This window comes from Lepidochelys kempii, chromosome 1 (genome assembly GCF_965140285.1).
Source record: "Lepidochelys kempii isolate rLepKem1 chromosome 1, rLepKem1.hap1, whole genome shotgun sequence".
Lineage (NCBI taxonomy): Eukaryota > Metazoa > Chordata > Testudines > Cheloniidae > Lepidochelys > Lepidochelys kempii.
In genome coordinates this window covers 267,661,768-267,669,042 of record NC_136380.1, presented here as the reverse complement: position 1 = coordinate 267,669,042, position 7,275 = coordinate 267,661,768, and the positions used below count along the sequence as shown (strand labels likewise).

Sequence of the window (7,275 nt, the reverse complement as noted above, 5' to 3'; positions counted from 1 at the left end):
GCTTTGAAAAGGCCTCATTAGCATGCCCCTAATTTAGGAATAGCAAGAGTCAGGTTCTCTCATTAATGCAGATTGCTTTGGGCAGTACTTAACTGCACATGCACTGTCTCAGCTCCTGACCATGTGATACTATAGTTATGGTTGACACAGCACTCCCATTTACAGTTGTTTTTAACTTTTAAATGAAAGGAGCCATTAGGCTGAAACCTCTCATGCGCTCTCTCAGCTCAGAAGCAAATATGTCTGTAAAGTTTGTATGTAGTGTTTTAGCCGTATCGATCTCAGGGTATTAGAGAGAAAATGTGGGTGAGGTAATATCTCTTATTGGACAAACTTCTGTTGGTGAAAGAGAGAAGCTTTCAGAGCTCTTCTTCAGGTCTGGGAAATGTACTCAGAATGTCACAGGTAAATACAAGGTGGAGAAGATGTTTAGTTAATACATATAGTATTTCAAGGGACCATTCAAAGTGAATTGGAAGAGGCCACCCAAATACCCTGAAAGAACCCACTTCAATACAGAAATAAACCCCCCTCCAACCTCATATCCCTAGCTGTCACCTTCCACCCCACACTGGAACCCATACAGGGAATCATCAAACTATAATCCATATTGGTTGGGACCATATCCTGAAAGAAATTTTTCCTGAACCGCCACCTCTGTCCTTTATTACAATTTATCCCTGATATCTTCTTCTCTATCTTCTCTAGTCATATGCCTTGCAAAGAGGTATATTAGTCCAAAGAAATTTGACCCAGTTAAGCTGATCAGAATGGGGGCTCTGGTGGGTTGGACCACCCATCCGGGATGCCATCTGATGTCCTTGGGTTTCACTGAGCCCGCCCGTTCCATAGCTTGGGCTTCCTCGCCGTGCTTTTGCTGTGCCAGGCCCTCAAGGCTTCACCAACACATGCACACAGGTATGGCCACACCCAGCTGCAAACACAGACTGAAGTCAGCTCTGTGTGAGAGAGTTCAGCTCAGAGATTCACCCAGTACTCACGTGTATACCCTCTTTAGGGAGTTAACCCAAATTAATATTGTCTTGCACTATGTAGAAAAATCTGCACAGTGCAAGCTCATAAAAATCGCCCTCTCTCTCAATGTGGAGAGAGATATGCACAACTTCTTGCCCCCCCCCATTATAAATTGCACAAATGGGATTATGTTATAAACAAGAAATAAATTTATTAACTATTTAAGTGATTATAAGGGATAGCAAGCAGATCAAAGCAGATTACCTTAGTAAATAAACAAAAACTGCAAACTGACCTTAACACACTGGATAGGTAGGATATAAATTAGCAAATTCTCACCCTCAGTGATAAACAGGCTGGCAGATCCTTAAGGCACAGGTTGCCTTGGCTTTCCCAGGTTTTCATACACAGGCTAAAAATCCTCTAGCCTATGACCATTACTTCCCCCAGTTCAGTCTTTGTTCCTCAGGTGTTTCCAGGTGTGTTGTTGTAGGGAGAGTGAGGTCACCCTGTAATGTCATTTTCCCCCTTTTATATCTTCTCCTCACTTGCTGGAAAGCTCTTTTGCTGTGACCTGGGTTAAACAGTTCCCACTGTGTAGTGCTATCTCTGAGAGGTTTCTACTGTACACAGTTCCTGGAGTAATCCTTGTGCTTGTATCCATTTCCTCAATAAGCCAGTAACATTGTTTGGCCTTTTTACTGTCATACCTGAAAGGCTGCTTGAGGACATGTTTCAGCAACACATACATAGTCAAACTTCATAACTTCACACATGGTGATAGCACACACAATCCAATGAGACATTACTGTCTAGCAGATCAAGACTTTTAGAATGACACCTCACAAGGCACACTTTGTATAATACATATTCTAAGTACATGACAGTGGTGAATATTGGGGTGTCAGAGTGTAACAGGGGCCAAAATTGACAGTCCTGCTTCCTGTCTGTCACTCTTCTCCCTCAGCCTCAGGGAGGAAGCGGGCTCGGGTTTCAGTGCCTTGTGGGGCATACAGTGTACAATAGTGATGGCTGCAAACCCCATGGAGCTGGAAGGCTCTGATGATGTACATCCAAGCACTATGTGATCAGGCAGGCACTTTTGCTGGGCTGAAAATGGGTAGCAGAATAGGCAAAAGGAAGATATTGCAGAACTGGCCTCACTCTTTGCAAAATACCTTAAAACTGGGTCCCTTCCACTCACAAAAGTAGAGGAAAGACTCTAATTTCTTCCACATTTTTCATTAATTGCTTGTGGAAAAAATCAGGCTTCAGTGTGTTTCTGTTTTAGATCTGGCAAGAACCAGTCTGTCCCCTTGTCAGATGCATCTGACAAGGACTTAATTTCCAAAAGGGCTATTTTTCACAATAATGCAAGTTGAAAAGAAAAGAAAACCCTTAATGCTTTATGTTGCAAAGTGAAACTGCACATTCCATCATAAAGTGTTTTTTTATATTTCCCCCCCTGATTTCCAGATGCAAAGCATGAACAAAATGTTTGCTATTTATGGATTGATTAAATGCATAGAATGTGAGAGAGGAAGTTAGTGATGTTTCAATTATTCTCTTTGCCAGATGTCTAGAAGTTAACAAAGCACCAGGCTCTGGGAGGGAGTTAATTTGCTCTAATCTCAATATACATTTGGGTCTATGGGGGTTGATTTTCCCAGTTTTCTTTTGTACAATAACTAAAATAAATTAATAGCCTTATTGTTTAAATTCCAAATAGTTTTTAATTCTAAAATTCACTAACTACGAAGCTGAGCAGTTCCGAGCGCCACTAGAGGGAGCTTATACTTCTGAGAACTTGAAACCCCAGCTTCTTTTCCCAAAGAGATCAGTGAAAGATAATCATACAAAATAGCAGAAATAAAAAATGTTTATTATTTAACACAGTATTTATCTTTGAAGTAAATTTCTAATCTTCTTCCCACCAACAAATAGCATCTGTTAATGCACACTGAAGTAAATTAAAAAGAAAGTGTGCTTACTTTTTGCTAAAAGCAAAATACTACATGCGTTTTATTAATGCATTGCAGTTTAACAGTCAATGCATTTGAACTGTTCACTTGCCACAGTGCTTCAGCCTTTCTCTCTTAAAAAACTTTAAAAATCATTTGCGATTATTTCTAAAACTTTTACTTTGCAGTGTGATCAAAGTGTAGCAGTATTGAAACTTTGCTATTAGGGAATCGTTTAGCACCATGAGTGTACATTGCAGTGTACAGCAACCACTCAAGGCTAATAATTATATGCTAATCATTAGGAAGACAGTGCTGTAAATTAATATGCCATTATGTAAGTATTGAGACCTTGCCAAAGAGTCCTGTGCCGACAGATTTTTAGTGTAAAGGCACAGAGCAAAATCCAAACAGCACAAAGAGTATACACAGAGTCGGATTTGATGTGAATCAGCGGCAATCATATTAGAATCAAATCAGGCGTTCAGAGAAATGTTTGTAAAAGTGTAAACAGACTCAAATTTAGTCTGCTCTAAGGAGCTCCTCAGGTCACACTTAAGTTATTGCACCCGTGAAAATCTTGGTTCTTGCGCACAGCCTGCCACAGGAACTTAGAGTGGGTGCATTGTCCCGCTTCTCCACCACCCCATAATCCTGGGCTTTCAAGGGACTGTTTTGGCCCTCAGCGCTGAGAGAGCTCTTATGTGCCTGTAGCAGCCAGGATGAGCAGGATTGCCCCAAGTCACTACACCTAGAAAAATGCAGCCCATACCAACTGTCCCCAGAACTCCATGCACTGGGGGCACAGACCTGGTGGGAGGGAAAAAAAGCAGCCTAGGAAATTTGTAAAATTTTCATGTGATCTTTTTTTTTATATGCCAGATACAGGATGACTTCATGATTCATCTAAACAGGGCATCCCTACAACAGAATGTAATTAGTATCTGACTGTAACTCTTCTTTTTCAATTGTCAACTCAAAATGTTCAAACTTGGCTGCCTAAAATGAGGAACCCACAAGGGTTAAACACCTAAATTAGTGGCCTGATTTTCAGAGGTGCTTCAATGGGAGCTGCAAATCACTTTTTAATTTAGGTGCCTAAATATGAATTGAGCCATCCTTTAGCCACCCATGTTTGAAAATCTGGCATAGGCTCCTTTTATCCAGAGATATTTGTCTCTATTATTGCAGTCAGACAATACGTTTGCTTATACCTATGACCATTTATATATGATGTTTACTGTACATCTGACCAGACACAAATTGGTAAGTTAAATATAGTTCCTGATTTAATGTCACTGTGATGCAGACATGCACACTTATTTTATAACTACCCTGCTGCTGACTGAGTCAGTACCATCTCTGTAAGTGTCCTTCAACTTTGCACTCACAGATCTCAAATTTCAGAGTAACAGCCGTGTTAGTCTGTATTCGCAAAAAGAAAAGGAGTACTTGTGGCACCTTAGAGACTAACCAATTTATTTGAGCATGAGCTTTCGTGAGCTACAGCTCACTTCATCGGATGCATACCGTGGAAACTGCAGCAGACTTTATATATACACAGAGAATATGAAACAATACCTCCTCCCACCCCACTGTCCTGCTGGTAATAGCTTATCTAAAGTGATCATCAGGTGGGCCATTTCCAGCACAAATCCAGGTTTTCTCACCTCATCTTGAATCAGATGTCAAGAATTATAACATTCATAAACCAGTCGGAGAACACTTCAATCTCTCTGGTCACGCGATCACAGACATGAAGGTCGCTATCTTAAAACAAAAAAACTTCAAATCCAGACTCCAGCGAGAAACTGCTGAATTGGAATTCATTTGCAAATTGGATACTATTAATTTAGGCTTAAATAGAGACTGGGAGTGGCTAAGTCATTATGCAACGTAGCCTGTTTCCTCTTGTTTTTTCCTACCCCCCCCCCAGATGTTCTGGTTTAACTTGGATTTAAACTTGGAGAGTGGTCAGTTTGGATGAGCTATTACCAGCAGGAGAGTGAGTTTGTGTGTGTATGGGGGTGGGGGGGATGTGAGAAAACCTGGATTTGTGCAGGAAATAGCCAGACTTGATTATCATGCACATTGTGTAAAGAGTTGTCACTTTGGATGGGCTATCACCAGCAGGAGAGTGAATTTGTGTGGGGGGGTGGAGGGTGAGAAAACCTGGATTTGTGCTGGAAATGGCCCACCTGATGATCACTTTAGATAAGCTATTACCAGCAGGACAGTGGGGTGGGAGGAGGTATTGTTTCATATTCTCTGTGTATATATAAAGTCTGCTGCAGTTTCCACGGTATGCATCCGATGAAGTGAGCTGTAGCTCACGAAAGCTCATGCTCAAATAAATTGGTTAGTCTCTAAGGTGCCACAAGTACTCCTTTTCTTTTTACAGATCTCAAAGTAATTGGTCTCCATTTCTCTTTCCCTTTTTAGATAGTCAGGCAGCAGGTGTTTGACCTTCTTTCGCCTCACTGGCTGCTGACTCAAGTTGCTTCTCAAATTCTCATTACAAAATCCTCTTCCACCCTTACCAGAGCACATCCCACGTTTCAAACGCAAAGTCACGTGAACTGCTTCTTTTCTTTTTATTGAGTTGGTTCTGATCATCCCTTCCCACGGCAATGCCTACGTGAGGAAATCTCCGTGGATCCCCTCAAGAGACACCCCGCACAAAATATTCCTTTGGGGAATGGGAGGAAAATAAATTAACCAGATATGCCAAATCCACAAAAAAAAACACAAAGCAAAAATTGGGTTTGTTTTTGGCTTAATTGGCATGTGAGTTGCTTGTTGGCTAGTTTGTGGCTTGTAGTTTGTTGCTTCTTTTTTTTGATCAGCTCCTGGCAAGCAGGGACAAAGGGAAGAAGAGAGTCAGGGTGCACAGCGGGCCCACCACAGTCCCAGACTGCACGCCGGGGGGAATCTAGTCACATAGAGTGTTGGGGTTCTTAGGGATTGGCTTGTTTTGGCCTTGTTTTGAAATGGGATTACCCTGATTTTTGGCTTATTGTGAAAGTCGGGGTGCTTATTTACCGCGTAAAAGTTGGCAAATGTGAAATTAACCCGTGAATAAGACAATGAAACAACCCTACCCCAACCCAAACAGAATGATTACAGGGAAGCCAGAAAGGTTAGGACCATCGATGAGCATAGGTGCTGGAACAAGGAGTGTGGGGTGCGGCACCCCCGTTCATGAGAGGTCCTTAGCCTTCACACTGGGGTTCCCCTCTTTCCACTACTGGCAAAAGGCTCCATACACACAGCCACACATTCACGCTGGCCATGGCTGCCTGCACCCAACATCCCATCCCATTAGGGGCCTCAGCTGAAAATAAAACCTAGCTTAATGCTGAGCCTTCCAAAAACATGCTCACACTCTACGGAACGACAAGAGATGTAGACGAAGATGTAGACGAAGATGTAGACAAGAGATGTAGACAAGAGATGTAGACGAAGATGTAGACGTGCTTTCTGGTAGCAGCAGCTGCAGTTTGCTTCTAACACAACCCAAGTGTGAGCCCTGGTGCAGTGCTAAGGCGGCAAAAATGCATCACCTACCCACATGCCTTCCCCCCCTCTGCGATTACCCTCACTGTTCCCCTTGCGTGTGGAAAAGCCATCTTTTCCTTGTGATTTTCCGAGTTAGGCATCTGGCTGGGAAGGGATAATAAAGTCTGATGGAAGAAAGGCAGCACTATCTTCTGCAAATTCTTTTACTCAGAGGGATCAGAGAGGTCACTTGTGCATTAAAGACCTGATCCAAATTCCAGTGGAATCACTAGGAGTCTCACCAGTGACTTCAACAGGCCTTATAGCAACCTCTTATCTCCCAATACATGAAGAACAATCTCCCTAAGTGATATGAAATAACCTTCCTGCTGAAAGCATTACCAGCCAACTCCTCGTTAGTATAGTGGTTAGTATCCCCGCCTGTCACGCGGGAGACCGGGGTTCAATTCCCCGACGGGGAGGCAAAAATACCTTTTATTTCCTCTACTGCTTTATTTATTTAAGGTAAACAGAAACTAAAATATCCTTCCTACCTAGAAACGTTCATTTCTTTAAAATTTTAAATACATTTAATTCTTTTAAGTTTTCTTTTTTAAAGGGAAAAAAGGCTAAAGCAGTGAACGTTTCAAAAATGCAATACCTCCCCGTCGGGGAATCGAACCCCGGTCTCCCGCGTGACAGGCGGGGATACTTACCACTATACTAACGAGGAGCTTCCTGGCCACAGCCTGAAGATGCCTCCACTTCTAGCTCCCCTAACCGGAACCGCCATCGCTCGCGAGCCCGCGGGGGCTGCCAGGGCGGACGCTGAGAGCCACGG

The 7,275-nt window shown here is 42.6% G+C and overlaps 2 non-coding genes across 2 annotated transcripts; one reads left to right on the top strand and one right to left on the bottom strand.

Moving 5' to 3' along the window:
- The first annotated feature begins 6,844 nt into the window (after positions 1-6,844).
- Positions 6,845-6,916, top strand: TRNAD-GUC (transfer RNA aspartic acid (anticodon GUC)). Its single transcript has one exon. It is a non-coding gene; the product is annotated as a tRNA-Asp (tRNA).
- A 179-nt stretch (positions 6,917-7,095) lies between these two features.
- TRNAD-GUC (transfer RNA aspartic acid (anticodon GUC)) lies at positions 7,096-7,167 on the bottom strand. The gene has a single exon. It is a non-coding gene; the product is annotated as a tRNA-Asp (tRNA).
- Positions 7,168-7,275: the final 108 nt, after the last annotated feature.